At 42.5% G+C, this 18,215-nt stretch overlaps 1 protein-coding gene and 2 long non-coding RNA genes across 3 annotated transcripts in view; 2 read left to right on the forward strand and 1 right to left on the reverse strand.

Annotated features, from left to right (window-relative positions):
* The window catches only part of HS6ST1 (heparan sulfate 6-O-sulfotransferase 1), a 181,150-nt gene that overhangs the window by 72,644 nt on the left and 90,291 nt on the right, over window positions 1-18,215 (forward strand). The window lies entirely within an intron of this gene.
* Window positions 5,329-6,243, forward strand: LOC148222550 (uncharacterized). The gene is made up of 2 exons (XR_015805629.1): window positions 5,329-5,844; window positions 5,875-6,243. It is a non-coding gene; the product is annotated as an uncharacterized LOC148222550 (long non-coding RNA).
* Window positions 7,402-12,922, reverse strand: LOC148222551 (uncharacterized). Its single transcript, XR_015805628.1, has 2 exons — window positions 12,212-12,922; window positions 7,402-11,707 (listed from the first exon to the last, which is right to left on the reverse strand). It is a non-coding gene; the product is annotated as an uncharacterized LOC148222551 (long non-coding RNA).

Raw genomic sequence — 18,215 nt, forward strand, 5'->3', positions numbered from 1 at the left:
CCAGCCCAGCTCTCTGTGCAGTTTCCTTGTGCCTTTGTGCTCCTAAGAAAAGCAACCATTTGTTATCTGGTGTAAAGCTGTTGTCCTTCCTCTTCTCCACCCACTGAAACCTCTTTTTTTGAGACAGATTTGCTTCTGGATCTGCACTTTTTGCTTAGGAAACAGAGTTGCCCAACAACACAGGTGAGACTCTGAGAGCTCAGTGAATGGTTTGGGTTGGAAGGGACCTCAAAGCCCATCCAGTGCCACCCCTGCCATGGGCAGGGACACCTTCCACTGTCCCAGGGTGCTCCAAGCCCTGTCCAACCTGGCCTTGGACACTGCCAGGGATCCAGGGACAGCCACAGCTTCTCTGGGCACCCTGTGCCAGGGCCTCACCTCCCTCACAGTGGAGAATTTCTGACTCTTTTCAGCTCCAGAATGAGTTGTAAGATTATTTTCCAGGCACAGAGGCAGTGAAAGGATTACCTTTGTTGCTCAAATGCTGTTTTCAAATAGGGATGTTTTTAGTTTATCAAGCATGAAAGCAAGTCTAAAGAAGAGGTGAAAAATATCTGTTTCTCCTACTGATGCTTCACAGGTTGCCTGTGCTTTATCTGCTGTTTGTACATCACATAAATCCATTTGCCACATAAGCAGATTGGAGAATGCCAACTTGGATCAAAATACTCCACGAAATTTAAACTCCCTAAGATGGATAATGTTCACTAAAGGTGTAGTAAAAAAGCAAATACTTAGATCTAAAAGTGTTGAGATTTTCTCAAGCCTCTCAAGGAGTTTGTGATGCTCTTGATTTCACCCCCAGTACCCACACACATGCTGGCTGCTTGTGCAGAGCTGTTCAGAAATCAAGCTGATCAGTAGCTTATGGCTAAATAATAATGCCAGTGTTCACTGTGGACAGAGCTGCTTTCCAAGCCATTTTACTTCTGATTTCAGCAAACATGACATTGATTCACAGAGTAGTTTGGATAAACAGTTATTTAAAAATAGCCTATTTGAATTATTTTCTCTTCAGAACCGGGAGTGAGTGAGTGTCTTACAAGTCAGGTGGTGCTGGTGCTCTGTTCTGATAGCATGATTTAAATTTCTAAAGGGAGGAAATGAACAACTGAGAATAATGACCATCAAGGTAATAATGGGGATTCTTGTTCTTACACAAACACCCTTTCAGCTCTGGAGAAAGGAGCCATTTCCCTAACATTTGTGGAAACAAAAAAAATTGTTCAGTTGAACATTCATGAATAATAATAAGGCATGAATATTGTCTGTAACAGCTGTTGGGTGAGCACTGACATGTAAAGAGCGTTTTGAAGAGTTCACTCCTTTGTTCAAGAGCATGAAGTTTTTGAAAAAATACAGCCATTGAAATCATAAAGCTGTGGTGTCCAGCAGCAAAGACCAAAGCTGGAGGGTTTTGCTATTTCCTATTTCTGCACACAGGCATGGATTCTGTCAGCAGCACCCAGAGCCCTGCATGGATCAGTGAGGCTCCACAAGCAAGGAGGAAGCTTTGTAAAGTGTTTGCAGTGCCTGGCTGCTGGGCTGGCTCTCAGAACAGCTGCCCAAAATCCGTGTGAGTGTTGGTGAGAGTGCTGCCTGCCTCTGCTTGTAGTGCTGGTAAAGGCACGGGGTCAGGAAATGCTGAAGCGTTTCTGGATGGGCTGTAAGGAATGGCACAAAGCTGTGAATCAGCTGTGCTCTTTTCCCTGCTGGATTTGGGATCAGTTTTTCATGAGTTTCAAAGGAGTGAGAAGCACAAGGGTGAACAAATGGGGCTTAGTGCCAATTTCATTTAAGAGCACGTGGTGTATGGAAAGCTCAGTTTGATTGTATGTCCATGTGCATTTCAGTGCCCATCTCCTCCCTTGAATTAATTATTGTTTCCTGGATGGCCCAAGTGAGAGCCCAGAGCAAACCTGCTTTTTGGTGGCTGTTGAGTGTGTAATAAATACATATTATGGTATTGGCTTTTCTCAGATATTAGGGTGGATACTAAATGTGTGGTGTTGAAATGGTTTTTAAAATACAGTTTTCTTCAGGAGTAACACAGGCTGATAAAGTGTCTTTGTAATAAGTGAACTGCCTGTTTAGTTGGATAACACCCAATAGACACCTGCTAATGATATACCAATTACCAGCACCGACTGTCTGTAAAAGTTAGACTACAACCCAAATTGAGACTAATAAATACATAAAATTAAAACCTCAGCCAAAAAATAGGCACGATCTAAAAAGGCAAACTCAAGGAGTGGCCATGTAAAACAGCTCCTGGAATATGGAAAATAGTTTATAGAAAAGTTTGAAGGTGTGTGATAAGTCTATGAATATACAAGGAGCTAATAAATTTAAGGGGTGTCTCCAAAACAGCAGAGGTGCTCTTGGCTGAATGCCAAGCACCCAGCAGTTACAACCTTTTGCTTTATTGTTTGTCTCGTCTTTTAATAAACCTTTGAAAATCTGAAAAGTGAACCTCGTTTTTCACAAGTGCATGGATCAGGCTGGTTTTGTGAAGTTGAGGGAAGCTGTGAAAACCTGCAAATGCCTTCTTTTCTGTTGGACAAGGCAGAAGAATTTACCTCTCACAGCCACCACCCTACTCTCAGAGTAAGGCTGTAGTAATGTGTGTAGGAGTAACTTCTCTTGCCAGAATATTTACTCAAAGGATTGGTACAAAACAAATCATTCGGGAATACAAAGGGAGGCTGATTTCTCCCCTCCACCCCACCATTCATGACATGGTGCAGTTCAAGCTTGTTACCTCCCCATGTAATCTGCTCATTTTCCCTTGTCGCAGGCTCACAGCTCTGTATTTACAGCAGAGGATTAGGCTGGCAGCTCTCCAGTGATGCTGGAAACTGCCTCCATGAGCCCTGATTGGCTGAGGTTGTCAGCTCTGATTGATTTTCATGGTTGACAGCCTCTGAAATGCTTTCAGACCGTGATTTCTGATGTGAGGGAGTTATTTTTATTATCATTATTAATAGTAGAAATAGCATTATCTGGATATTTATGCAAGTAGAGATTAGGCATGAGCAGTTGGTGTTAAGCTTCGTGTTGGCAAGGAATGATCTCGTCAGGACTTGCATTGCAAAATGGAGCTAGCTTGTGGTCCTTCCAAGGTAAATGAAAATTCACCATAATTTTTCATAATTTTACTGTTTCTGCCATTGTGGCTTGATAATAAGTATGCTAGGATTTGGGTTTCTGGGAAAATAATTTGGGTTTTGTAACTTTTAAAATTGTATGTCTTTAGTTTGATGTGTCACCGGAAACTGCAGGAAAAACAAAAACTTTCCAACATCTTTTCAGTGTTAGGGAATTAAGGCATTGCTTTATTTTGGCTAGGATGTTGTTCTGGCCAGGATGTGCAATGGAAATCATTTAATCCACATATTGCCTGGGTGGTGCAGTGAAAATCTCTTCATCACACGTGGCTCTTTACTAGATTTTTCACATATTTATACAGACAAACCCCAAAGAAATTCTCAAGTTTATTGGTCTTAAATTACACAATTCTCAGTATTGATCTCCTATTGGCTATTGATTCCTTCCCCTTAGAGATGCTCGTTCAGTCCTCATTGTTCAGTTCTCTTATCCCTGGCAAACCAGGGGATGATGTTTGGGGTTGATGTTCATTAATGTTTGTTAATTGACACTTATCTGCTGCGTTTCTTCTGGCTGCTCCCAACCTGTTGATGTTAAGGTCATCAGGCTTTGACTGGTGAAATAGAGTCTTTTGGAAAGAAACTCCCTTTTCCCTTTTCCCTTTTCCCTTTTCCCTTTCCTTCAATTCCTTTCCCCCTGGGCAAAGACAAACGAACCCTTGACCAAAGTTAGTTAAAAACCATTTTAGAGGTTGTATCATTTCCAGTAGGTGGAACAAAATCCCATAGGTTTCAAAGGTGAGTGTTTAAGTGAGGTTTTGGAAGAGCAGTTTTTGAACTGCTTCTGCTGAACAAAGGATTTGCAGGCTAACAAAATTTGCAGGCTGAGTGTTGTTGGAAGGCACAGCATCTTTGTGTTTGTTTTCTGCCCATGAGCATCACAGACCCACAGAATGGCTTGGGCTGGAGGGATCTCAAAGATCACCTCATTCCCACCCTCCTGCCATGGACTGGGACACCTTCCACTCATCACCATCACATCTTCAGGCACACAGGTTTTTCATTTGCCTTGGTTTTGCTCAGTTTTCAGGGCAAGCAGGTGTTTTGTTATGTCAAGTCCCTTTGGATGTCACATCATGTGCCACGTGTCTGTCCAGCTCCTTTTTGCATTCACAGCAGTCCCAGCTCAGGAGCAGGCAGATAAACCTCGTAGAGACTGCAGAAAATAACTGTGCTGAATCCTCCAAACCTGCTCCTCAACCCTGTATTCTCCCCTGCTATGAAAAATAAAAGCCAACACTCATCGAAGGCAGCACAGGAACATCACTGAGGTTTATTTCTAACATATGAAACATCTGTCAGTTTTGTGCTATGAAGACAACATATCCTAGTGCTTTGAAATTAGCTTTGTTGCTGTTAAGGAGAGGAAAAAAAATAGCACACACACAAACAAATACCAAGCAAAAGGAGGTCTGTTGATAGCATTGCTTTGAAAACCAGTCTCATCTTCATGGGAAATACATTGCTTATGAAAATAAGTAATCACAGTGGCCAGTGAGAGAAGTTTCAGAGTTGGATCTGCTCATCTTTGTTTGAAGGGATACCCCTACAGCCAGAGAAAAGGTCTTTTCAAGTTCAGGCCTGAAATATGCTACTGTTCATGCAATATTTCTTTTTTCCTACAGTAAAAACATTAAGGAAAAATAATTCCATGTGAACACTGTAGTTTAGGGCTATAGTCTTGAGGATTTACATGTGATGTGTGCCCTGTATCACCCCCTGAGGCACAGCAGTGGTAAACCTATGACCTCACTTCAGTGGATGTTTCCCAAAGAATCCCTTCTGTAAGTCACTGTGTAAATATGTCCCAAAGACCAGCAGCCCTCTCCTCCAAGCTTTTACTGTCTGGGTACTGAACTTGGCAGCAAGATCCAACCCATGGCTCTCAGAAGTGGTGAAAAATCCTTGACAGGGCAAGACAGGCAGAGTCCTTGGCAGCTACTGACTTCTTTTAAACCAAGGAGCTGAGCTGTGGCCTGGAATTTCTTCCTTTTTCCCATGCTGTCAGGAAGCATATTTAGTAATAATGTGCTTACATTTATGCAGCCAGTGTTCCCGTTGACATCACAGTGCATTTACAGATTTCTTACGTGTAGAGAATCACAGTTTGGCTGCAGGTACTTCCCTCATTTATATACTAAAAAGTATCAAGTGAACTGTTCCATCTTCCTCCACTTGATGGTTTTGAGTGGCAGCCCAGTGGTAGAGCAAGGTCATTATCAGTGCTTGCCTGTCAGGGGCCAGTAGAAGCTTTTCTCTCGAGACTGTATTTCTTTAAAAAAAGAAAAGTGCTTGTCTGTTGTGTGACACGTGGTTACAATCTGGCCAGTTCTTCCCAAAAATCTGTGATAACCTTTAGGCAGTTTCAACACACAGATTCTCATCTCACACTGATTCTGGACTTCTTTCCTCATTTAAGGAGGAGAAGCAGAGCTGAGTGTTGTAACCCTGCTGGGCACACAGAGGAGATGGGCAGGGTGTCAGAGTGAAAACACACACTTGTCTCCTTTGGGAGCCACAAAGGATTGCTTGCAGGTAGTTGGGTTGTCCTTTTTCAAGGGTTCTATGAAGGCACTCTCATTATTTGTTCTTTATTGGATTTCACCAGCTCCCTGTGGGGCAGGTCTGCTGTGGATCTTAGTCAAGGTACCCTGGAATTTCTGCACTGGAGCAGCCAGTCCCAGCTCAGTCAAATGAGGTGGGGCAGGTTCTACTCTTGCCCACTGAGAAACTTCCCTGTACCAGGGACAAAATGTGGTAAAAATATCGTTTTGACAAATTGTGGTCGTGTCTGTGAAGGTGTCAGCCATTTACTGACCTGTGATTCTGTGGGGTAGTTCATTTCATGAGAAAGTTCAGAGAAGATGCCTGTCACTTCTCTGAACTGGATTTTTCTTCTTTGTAGAAGTAGTACTGCTTAAATAGTCAAAATCCCTCCTCTGTCTTAGTATTCTGAGACAGTAAATTAATTATTACTCTTTGTGTCTTTTATTAATTGAAATAAATACTTCCTTAAAAAAAACCTTTTTATCCCATATTTTTTGTAATTACCCCACACACAAAACTGATCCCTTTTACCCTGCCTGTGCAATGGCTACACAGAGAGGGTTTGGGTGTGGTAAACTCTTGTTAATCTCAGTTGTTCCTGTGACATTTCACATACTTTTCCCTGACCTGTGTGACTGTACATGAAAAGGCACAGCCTGCTCTGCTGTGTTGCTGCAGAATCACAGAATCATTAGGCTGGAAAAGATTGATTGCCAAGATCATCGAGTCCAGCCATTAACCCAGCACAGCCGAGGCCACCTCTAAGCCTGTCCCCAGGTGCCACATCCACCGGCAGGGATTTTAAATCCCTCCAGGAATGGCAGCTCCACCCCTGCCCTGGGTGGCTGAGCCAGTGCTGGGACAGCCCTTTTGGGGAAAGAATTTTGTACTGTGTTTTGTTTATATAGGCTGCAAGTCTCCACCAAAAAGAATTTTGTCTTTCTCATTGGTTTTCTCTGGATGTTTTGGGTCTGTGGATGATGAGATGTCACCAGTAATCATCTGGAGGACTGGCTTAGCCAGTGCTGCACTTTGAGTTTTCACTGCTATCAGCTTTAGTTGTGTTCACTCTGTGTGTGCAGACTGAGCCCAGTGCTGCCCATCACTTGCCCAGATCTTGTTTCTGGAAGGCTGAGCCATCAGAGCATGACTCAGGACATGTTGTGTAAACTCCACAGGTCCTTGTGGGCATCTCAGTGCTTGTCTGCTACTCATGTGTTTTTGAAATGTCAGTTTTGTCTAGCCAGCTCTTTTCCTGAAGATCCCTGTTTAATTTTTCAGTTTTTCAGGAGGCTTTTATGTTGGTTGGTTGAAAGTAAAGATATGCTGTGGTACTCCCCCACTTCCAGATGCTCAAATGCCAGGCACAGTGCTCCTGAACCCCCTGGGAGTTGTGTCACTCAAGCCCAGTATCATTTCTGTGCTGTGGAAAGATCATGCAAGGCTTTTTTCTCTTCTGTTTATGCTTTTCATTGCTTACTTGAGGACAGTATCTTCTCATTTGTAGTTGTGTGTTATTTTAATGGCCTCATAGCAGGGACTTCGTGAACCTTTCACTGAAAATGTAGATTAATTGTCTCTTCTTGTGTTTATTTATCTGCCATACAACTAATACTGTTTAAAGTAAAATACTGTGAGTTTAAGTCCAAAGACTATGTAGGACTTGCAGCTGTAAAATAGAAGCAGATGATGATAAACACATTTTTATTTGCTTACTGTCTGAAGTCTGTCATACAGTTTGTTTGTTAAGATTTTCACAAGGATACTCTGTACTTGCCAGTCCTAAGTATCATAGGAACAGGAAGCAGGAAACCAAAGGGAGAATTTTATCTTTGGGCTCCACCTAACCTCCATTACAAATATACAAGTGTCAAGGTCAAGTGTCAACGTGAAGAAAAGTGTTTAAAATCTAAGGCTTCAAATGAAAACCAAATGAAATTTAGCTTGTCTGCTTTGTCCTTGTGTGAGGGGCTAATAAAGCATATGTGTGCATTTCTGCTTCCTCCAAAGAGCACTTCTGGCAGCAGTTATGCTGTCATTTGTGTTTCCTGGGGAATGGTGAGCAATGAGCTCCTGTAGGGATCTTCACTGTCAGAGCACTCCGTGTTTCAGGGGCAATGCCAAATCTTCTGCAGGAGAGTTTTCCCCCAGGTGTATCTGCCCCAGCCAGGGAACACATCCTGAGCTGTGGGCACAGGGAGTGGTGGAGTGGAGTTTGAATGTACCTGGAACCAGATCTGCTGCCTGCCTGCCTTCTGCAGGTCTCCATCCTGGAGTATCTGCTGTTAATTTAATCAGCTCTACCTTCTGCAGACAATCCTCTCTGAAAAACTAGTCACACTTCATGGGCTGCCACACAGCTCAGATGGTTCTTCCTGTAAGGAGTATCATCTATCCCATAGTGGACTAAAATTCAGCTGTTTTATTCAACAATCAAAAGAACTATTTCACCTGCATGGTGAGGCCATGTTGCAGAAGAATTTCTTTGTGCAGGTTGCTGCATCTCCACGGGTTTGGCCTCTATTTAGTCACACAAAAGATGCATTTTTTGGTTTGACTTAGCTTGAGGAACTGCTCTGGTTTTGAGGGAAGGAACACATAGAGCTGGATGTGGTGCATGTACTGCCAGCAGTTTGGTCCTGACTGAGCAGAACAGCCACAAACAGCCAGAGTTTACACAGAGCAGCTCTTGCCAGAGAAATCCTATGGTTTTACTTGCTAATTTAAAAATGAGTGGCTGAGAGGAATGCAGTTTCAAGGCAAACATTGATATACAAGAAGGAGAGTGATTTATAGAGCTGGAACAGGAAATGAAGGAAGATGTAAGCTTGAGAGGATAGGAGCAGGAAGGAAGTGAAACAGCCTGACAATGAAATCAATTAATTTCTTAATAGTTCTCCCACTGGATGCATAAAGGCCAACTGATACAAATAATACTTACTGTACTGTAGGGACAGATTTGTAATGGGAGAGACACAATAGAAACTCATTTAGCCTGTTTAACATGTAACCTCGTTTTGCACAGGTTTCAGAGTATTTTTCCCAAAATCTTTTTTGCTGGCTAACTATTAAACTGTGAGAGCCCAGTTACTGACCAAAAACTGGGAGCTGCTTTCATTTTTTTTATCATAGTCTGTTCAATCTGTCCTGCTAAAGCAAGCACCCGCTTAACTTGATGGGGTGACAATTTTCAAACATTCTGCATTACTCTGTCTGTCCAATTGGAGAAGAACTTGAACAACTCAGGATGGTTACCCAGAGCAGTGAGCACATTTTTAATCCAGCTTGTATCACTCCTGATTCAATCTTAGAAGGAATTGCTACAAACCTTAGACGAGGAACAAAACCAGCAGCTGCCTGGCCTGGCTTTGAACTTGAAAATCCAAACCTTACATTCCCAAGAGACTTGAGCCAGGTGCACTGCTCACCTGCCTGGGGGAGCTCTCTGTCACAACATGAAAACAGAGCTGCAAGGGCTCTGCTGAGAAGTGCATCCCTATTTGTGTGATGCCAGGGCGTGCCCTTTGACAGGAGCACTTGCATTATTGGATGGGCAAGATGGATTTGTTGTATTTTGAAAGTCTGGGAGAAAATTGCTGATAGGCTCTTTTCTTTTGAAAATGCAGCTCTTCAGTTTCTAAGTAGATAGATATGCTGTAACACACTGCTTCACTGCTCTGCTGCTTTGTTGGGGGTTTTTTTTGCTTCATGTTTTCCAAAAATCGAAAGTTTGCAAAATCATAAGCTTTGTTATATTTGCTTTTGTTACTTATTTTTCTCAGAATAACTACTGTCAGCTATAACAGTAAGTTAATAATCAAATGCAAGTTTGAGTTCTGTATGAAAACCATGACTGTATAAAACATGAGGTAATGAACTTCACATAAATTGGCATACTTGTCTTAGGGTAAAGGTCCATTTTAAATGTGAGGCAGAGGACAAAGAAGATGATCAGAAGCAGATTATCTTAAAGCCACACTTGGATTTAGTTAGAAAAACAAAATTTCATCTTGTAGAATTGTACAAGAGCCTTTTAGCTGCCTGTCATGTTTTGAAGACCTAGTGCAGAGGGATTCTGTTTTGGTTTGTTTTTTAAATCACCCATTTCCTATATTCTAAGTAGTTAAATACTACCTCTTTTCTGAGAATGAGATGAACTGGTGTTTGTGAGGAGGCTGGAGCAATTTCTCCATTCCTGCTCTTTGGTCAGGGCTCAGTCAGTGGCCACACTGCAGACCTGGTCACTCCTAAGCTAATGTTGCAGTGAATTTTTTTTACAACTGAGAAGCAGACAGATGACAGATTAGTCTGTGTTCACTCAAATGCCTTTTTTTTTAGGCAACTGGAAGCCAATATATTGAAATAGCAGCAGTGATGAAAGTCTAGGGGTATAATAGTTTCACAGACACATGATACCTTTTGTTGCCCTGACTGATCTGCATGGGAAAGCAGGACAAGCTTTTGATGACAGTTACTTAATCAGCTGAAATATCAAAGCACATTCTCTTATCTGTACATGGTGAGGATCATGTTTTCTAAGATTTTCATGATGATTCAGAAGGTCTTTAAGTACTTGTGTTTCAGTCAGCCAGTGAGAATGAAGAATTACCTTTTCTGCTACAGAAAGGTGAGTGTGAAGAACAGACTCACCAAGTCTGCTTGGGAGATGTCTGAAAGGTTTCTTTGGTGTGTGTTTTTTTGAGCATTTCCAGAGGAACTAGTTGAAATTCATACTAGTTGAATTCATATGCTGGGCACTGCAGTGAGGTGCTCATTTTAAGCTGATGAATGAACTCAATGAGAGCAATGTAATTCTGGGATCACGAACAGGGGAGAGAAATTGCTCCCTCCAGGAAGAGCTCTCCTGCCTGCTCTCAGATGTTTGGCCTTTCTTTTAATGGCAAGCTGCAGGAGTCAGCTGCCAAATGCATTTCCCTGGTGTGGCAAGAGGATGTGTAGTGTATTCCCATCTCAGAAATGCAGTCAGGCTGTATTTTTGTGTTATTACAAGAGTTCCCTGCTGCTAGATCTATGGCAAAGGAGAGGCAGTGTCTCAGGCAGCAATGTTTAGCATTTGATAAAATGATGGCACAATTATCAGCAATTTCTAATGTGTCTTTTCTTATTTTCAAATTTAGCTCCTCCTAGGAACAAACACTGAATGTTTAAGATCTCTGAAGTATATATATATGTATATGTGTGTATATATATAAAACATAATATTTGAGCAACCCTATATTTCACTGCATGTATTCATTTTTCTTTCAGTTCCTATGTTTGAAGGGCATATAAACACTGGATCCCATAAAGTGCTGTTTAAACTAAGAAATTGGGTTGACTTACTGTCACTGAGCTGAGAACTACAATAGGAAATTTGTTATTAGCTCAGTGCAGGACAGTCTAACTTCGCTCAAATCCCAAAGCTCCTTATCCTTTCCACCAATATTTAAAGGAACACTCGGAACAGATCTGTCCCAAATCTCTTGTGCACCTTCTGTTTGTTAGTGTTTATGGTTTTGTACCTAATTTCCCATCTTAAAACCTGTTTCCCTGGTGCATAAAGCCCTGTGCAAACAGCAAAGTGGGTAGGTTATAAAAACCAGAAAGTGCTCAATGCACAATACCCAGAATTAACAGGTGTGTAATGAGCCCATTTCTGTGTAAGCTCCTTTTACAGCCTCTGACTGTGCTGCAGTGGGGCTTTGCTGGTTCTCAGCTAGATCTCTGCACTTTTACTTTATTTAGTGAGTAGGGCAAGAATATATGAGTTTTGCCCTGGTCTTTCATTCACAATAATCCAAGGGAGCTGGAGTGACTTTTTTAATAAATGAAAAGACCATAATTCTATCCAAATTAACATGTGCTTTCGTCTACATGCTGTTTCACCAGATGGTTGCATTGTTGTGGTGCCCCTTTGTCCTTTCTCCTCAATGTTTTTTACATCCTTCCCCTCCAAAAAAATCTTGTAGGATCCATGTCCATCCCTTGCTTGCCTGTAGTAGAGACAGAAAGGTGGAGAAAGGCTGCTTGCCATGAAACCACGGGGAAAAACAGAGGCTGGAGAGAAGTGCTGAGCTATTCCCAGCCTGTGCTAGCAGTGATGGTCAAGGTTTAGTTCCATGCCAAACAAAACCTAAAATGCTCTAGTGAACATTGCTCATCTCACTCACACAGAAGTCATTTTGGCCTGGTGAAGTTGATTTTTGCCAAAGGGTTTTTCTCTCAAGACCTTTCTCTCATGATTCTGAGACCTTGAGGGGACTTGAAATAAAACCTTTGGCTTTGGGACTGAGCTGTAAGTAAATGGAGCTCTTGTAGCACCTGTGCACATCAGACAGCTCTGAAACAGGGGCTCTTAGGGGATGTCAAGAAAACTATCAGGAAAAATCCCAGTAACTCATCTAGACAGAGTTGCATTTCCTAAATCAAACTAGCATATGCAAAATGAATTGCATCAGATAAAAATCCTTGAGTTAGGATGCCTGAGCCAGACTTACCATAAGCTGATGTAGTGTGATTTCCTGGACAGAATCCACCTTCTCCAGCCTGGTGTCAGAGTGGTTCCTCTTCTTCCTCAGTTCTCTTAAATCTTGTACATGGCAGCTTTTACTGGCTCCTTCAAAGTGGTATTTTCAGTGAAATTGCCTCATTTGACTCCTGGTGTGCTGGTCAGGAAGCTTCCTGCAAATATCATTTGTCTCTTAGTCTGCCAGTGTGGAAAAGGAGTTTCATAGAGCTTGGAAGAATGAGGCATGCAAAGGGATCATTAAAAACAGGCAAATCACACATTCTCTGTATTTCCTAGCAGCATTAATCATGCTTAAAGACTTTTCTAATATTGTCACAGCAAGCAGAACTGATATAATTGGATTTCTAATAATTAATAATAATTTCTAATAATTGGAGAACTTTGTCCTGGCTGTCCTTGGTGAGAGGTGTTCACTGCACAGGTTTGTAGGTTTGTAGTCCACAAAACCACAATGATGCCTCCCACAATGTGCTTCACATTTCAGGTATCTAGCAAGTTTCCAAATCAGTCATCTCAGCTAAATGTCTAAAACTTGGCTGGGACAGTTCTGGACTCTTTTCTCTCTCTCTCTCTCTGTGAGAAATGCTCTTTTATATATTTGTTTTGGTTTGCTCATACAGGGAATGCAATTACATACTTTTGTTTTCTTTTCAGTAAAAAAATAAATGTAGAAAAAAGAAAGCACTAAAAGGGCACAGTTGTGATGTAAACAAACTTTCAGATTAGGAAACTGTCCCAGATTCATTTCAGTTTCCAGAAAGTGGACCTACCTTATGAAAAATTCCCCTATTTGCCTTCCCCTTGCCCTTCTGTTTAGTTATTCTTTTCTCAGTTGTTCCCTGCTTTCCTGGAATAAGAGCAATAATCTTTATGTCAGCAAATATTCTGTTATTTCCCTTTTTAATGCTATGAATGACCCTATCTATCACATTCACAGTTTCCACAAAAAAGAATATGGAATTGGAACCAGTTTGTGTTATGGAGTGGGGAGGAAGATTTTCCCTTGGGCAGCTCCTATGCTTTTTCTAAATTAAATTTAATCTTATCAAATTAATTAAGGACAGTTTCTCTTAAACATGATCTGACACAGCTGCTTAACAGAAAGGCAAGTTAGTTTTGTTAGACTAAAGGGAAGCAAACTGTTCTTTCCTGGCTCTGTGCCATGCAGTGAACACCAGTGCTGGCCTGGCTTGTAAGACATGAAAAGGGGGACACTGGACCTTTTGTACTAAAGTGCTCAGAAATAAAACTGGGGAGATTTTGTAGGTTTTTAGATGCTCAGGACATCGAACAAGGTAGGCTAAGCTGTCAGATATTGCCATTTGTTATCATTTATTGCCAGGTACAGCAGACTGTGGGGGACAGTAACTGGTGGGTGGGCACCAGTGCAGAGGTGGGTGCTCAGCAATGTCAGTAAAAGAAACAACTTATTCATCACAGAATTCACCACAAAATGTACCATGGCCCTTGGGACAGACATTTTCTCAAGCATTGAGTATGGCTGGGTTTCAGGGTTGCTTTGTGAAGTAGTGGTGGCTCAGTGCTGTAAAATGGAATGCAGGGCACTGCAGGTCTCGGGGGGAATGTTGGTGCTGTGGCATTCTGTTCCTCCTTACTTACAAGGGGTGGGGAAAAGGCTTTTCCCCTTACCTTACTTACAGGGTAAGGAGCAAAGCAGGAGTAGGACAGCTATCAGACTGCTCCATGAAATCATCCTTTCATCTCAGGGTGATTAGCCCTGCAGGTTTAAAAGGAAGTTTCATCTGATATATCTGATTTTCCATGTGATTCATCCAGGCCTCTGGAACACCTCCTGCCCAGGCCTGCCAGGAAGGCAGCATTGTTATCAGGTGTATTTGAAGCCTCCTTGGAGTCCCCCGTGGCTGGACAGTGTTGTCACCCTGAGCTGTGATTCCCCCCCTCCCCAGTGCTGTTTTTAAATAAATTTCCAAGCAAGCAGTATTCATGTCAGCGTGCTGTACTTCTGTTGAATCCCTGACCAAAGTGTCTGGAGCAGAGAAGTCTGGCAAATTCCTACCAAAGAGGAGCAGTCATTTAAAGAGAGGAAGGTCTGCAAAGTTTAATAAAAGCAGGCAACAATAATCTTACTGGGGTAAAGGCTACTATATAATAAAAAATCAACACCACATTTAATTAGAAATTTATAGTTTCCAGTCGGAGGAGTAACTTATGATCAATGAAAAGGTGCAAGAAAGTTGAAGTGTGTGAATTATCAGGAGAAATTAACTGCAGTCTTTTTGCAGCCTTAGCATTGGACTTAAAGGAAGTCACACAAGAAGATTTGTCCTAGACCATCATGGCTTGCACTGTTATTTAATTCACCATTCTCCTTTTTGCTCAGCATTTCTCACCTGCTTTAAAATGTAGAGAAGATGGAAGATTACTATGGGCTTTCTCATGGATTTATTTGGGGTTTTTTACAATTATTCTCAGTTTTAGAAGCAGTATCTGAATTAGCTGTCTCTTTAAAATCATTGTTGGTGATTTTAAAATAGGGGTGGGATGCTTGCTGGAGAGGGGAGAAAGGAAGACACAGGCATCTGCTGCCTGTTAAGTCCATTAATTGAAAAGAAAATACTGGTGGTGCCAGAATGTAAGCCCTGCTTCTAATTAAGCCTAGGGAAGCAATGGGCTGGTTTTAATTGAGAACAGCATCTCCCCTAATGGTGCCAGCAGCTAAAAACCACAAATGGATTCCAAGCATGAAGCACATGCAAGGCAGTGGTGACTCTTTATTTGTAGGGTCAGTCCTTGTGCCACACTTGGAAACCTTGTGCAGCACAGCACAAGACCTGGAGGAATAATTGGGTCCCAGTTAGGAGCAGAGTCATGGAGACTTTCCTAGGCCTGAGAAAAGCTGTTTACAACACAAATTAGCACTAGTCATTAGTAGTGTCCTTTTGGAAAGAGCTAAGGAAGCAAGAATTTCTTTGGCTTTGGTGGCAGGGGGAAGAGCTGCCATGCCTTGCTTTGCTCATGGCACTGTGGGTCCAATTAGTGTAGTCTTCATTCTGGAAATGTTCTGTGCCTGGCTCACCCACAGGCCCAGGCATCCACTGCCTGTGCTCCATTTCTGTCCCTGGTCCCTTAGTTATTCCTATTTAGCATCACAGTACAGAAGAACATCATAAAAACCTTCATTCTGAAATGGTCAGCCATTAGGAGTTCTGTGCTGAAAAGCATCCTAAATGACTTTTAACCTGCTTTCTGAAGGGAATGAGGTGTACATGATTGTATCATCTCATTTCATGCTTGTCACTCCTGTTGTAAAAGCTTTTGAATTCACTGGGCAATTTCAGCTGGGAAGTTCAGTGAAAATAGGTGGCCAGGCAAAGCAGAGACACACACACACACAAATTAATTCCCTGCTTCAGGGCAGGTTTAGGGGTAAGCTCAGCTGCATTATTAGACATTAATGAACCCACATGGGACACAGGCCTCTGCTTCTAGAGAAGCTCTGAGTAGAGCTCCTTCTTCTGTTAGACATGGGATAATCAAACCCCAAGCCCTGGGAAATCAACCTTTGTAAGTTCCAGTGCTCACCTTCTTTCTTTGATAGATGAATTTTGCCTGATCAACTCTGGAAAATAGCTTTTCCTTTCTCCAGAGCAGGAGGCTCATCCTTTGCCCAGCTCTCTGATGAGCTGGAGGGTTTCAGCCTGGAGAAGAGAAGGCTCCAGGGACATCTCAGAGCCCCTTCCAGTACCTAAAGAAGCTCCAAAAGAGCTGGAGAGGGACTTGGGACAAGGGGTGGAGTGACAGGACAAGGAGGAATGGCTTTAAACTTACACAGGGCAGGGATAGATTGGGTATTAGGAAGGAATTCTTCCCTGTGAGGGAGGTGAGGCTCTGGCACAGGGTGCCCAGAGAAGCTGTGGCTGCCCCATCCCTGGAAATGTCCCAGGCCAGGCTGGACAGGGCTTGGAGCAGCCTGGGACAGTGGAAGGTGTCCCTGCCTGTGGCAGGGGGTGGAATAAGATCATTTTAAAGGTCTCTTCCAACCCAAACTATCTGATGATTCTTTGACTTAAAATATTTTGGATAGCTCAAAGTTTAAGTGTTCTTTGAGTTCAGCCTCTACTCTGCAGACAGGGATGCCCTCCACAGCTATGGATGCCTCAGGGTTTCTGCATTTCTCAAGGCCCAGGTTGCAATGTTCTCTTACCCTTTGACTTCTCCAGCAGTGTCTCTGGAGATTTTGTGGTTTATGTGGTTGTGCTGTTGCAATTTGTGCTGGGGCAATGACCTCTAAGCACAGTTTCAGTTCTTGCAGTAATGTCTTTGACCTTCCAGGCAGAACAGTAGATTGAACTTTATAAAACTGACCTGTGTTCATGGCTCAGTCATTTTTAACTCTTCTGGGACCACCACCTGGGGGGCTGGAGCAGTGTGCTGTCCTGTGGCATTGCTCTTTGTAAAGACAGTCAGGAGGCAGACTGTCTGGCAGGGAAAAAAAAAAAAAAAAAAGCCCTGTTTGTGTGTGCCAGAGGACACAGCTCATGTTTTATTTTCCCTTCCCAGAATGGAAGGTACCTGGCATGTGACACTTGATGGGCTGCCTGTCCCTCAGTGGTCAGACACTGAGCCTGAGGTCAGGACATCTTGGGGCTTTCACAACATTTGTCCCTGGCCTGCTTTTGAGCTTTTGGGCAGCTCCTGTCGCTCAGCTTTCCATTCATCCTTTGTCTCAGCCATTGAAATTGTAAGCTCTCAAAGGCTCTGCCTCTCTCTGTGAGTGTGTCCTACCTGCCTGCACCAAGCTCTGTGTGCAGCCTGTCACTGTCACAGCCTCTACTGTCACACACAGTGACAGGCTGGAACTGATGGTTTCTTTTTTTTTGTTGTTTCTTTTGTTCCTCTTGAGTGAGGTTTGGCCCCATCCCATGTGCCTGAGGGCCCCCAGCACTGTTCCTGGCAGCAGCTGGGACTTTCCTGTGCTCTCTGATTCTGGGTGCAAGAACAACCTGGTGGTTTGAAGGGTCATTCTTGAATAAAAATGCCCAAATAATTTAATTTTTTTTTCACTGATGTGGAGAACAGGAATATTAATATCCTTAGCAAGGCAGTTTGGAATTTCTAATGAAATTATCTTGACATTAAAATAAAACAAGGGGGAAATTGCAAGTTTCTGTTAATTCGTTTAATAGTTAAAAAAATTGAAATTAAATCCATACCTCTAGTAACACTAACTTTTTATTTTCACCGTTGTTCTCTAAACACACACATTCAGTCTTCATAGGGAGAAAACAAGTGGGGTCAGCAGATGGTAGGGAAACTTTTCCTTAGTGATGTTTCTGTAGAAGTGAAAGAACTTGGAAAGTGGGTGAGCAAGTGAGCAGCACTGAGGTGTCTCTATTAATTCTTTCCAAGTGACCTGCCAGGTTTGTTTCTAATTGATGCTTTCTCCCTCCTGTTTCTTCTCCTTGTTTTTTGGGGGGCCCTCATCTTTGCTGTGGGATGCCTGGCAGGCAGCACAGTGCTTTGGGGAGGTTTTTGCTTCTGCTGAAAAAGTCCCCAAAGGTGCTTTTTAAAAGCATGGCCCGAATAGATTTGGGTTGTGCTTAGGAAACAAGCACGGGTAGCAGCTCTTCCACTGTGGTGTGTTAGACTGGACATCCCCATCCCTTTGAATTGCTTCCTGTGTATTCCTGGCTGACTCAAGCAGTGCTCTCTCTTCATGCCATGATGCTTCTTATAAATACATGTTATGGTATTGGCTTTTTGCAAATATCAGGGTGGATACTAAATGTGTGGTGTTGAAATGGTTTTTAAAATACAGTTTTCTTGAGGAGTAAAATAGGCTGATAAAATGTCTTTGTAGTAAGTAAACTACCTACCTGATTGAATAACACCCAATAAAGACACCTGCTACTGATAGACCAGCTACCAGCACTGAGTGTCTGCCAAAATTAGACCACAACCCAAACTGAGAGTAATAAAAAAATAAATTA

This window comes from Sturnus vulgaris, chromosome 10 (assembly GCF_052056855.1).
Source record: "Sturnus vulgaris isolate bStuVul1 chromosome 10, bStuVul1.hap1, whole genome shotgun sequence".
Classification (NCBI taxonomy): Eukaryota; Metazoa; Chordata; class Aves; order Passeriformes; family Sturnidae; genus Sturnus; species Sturnus vulgaris.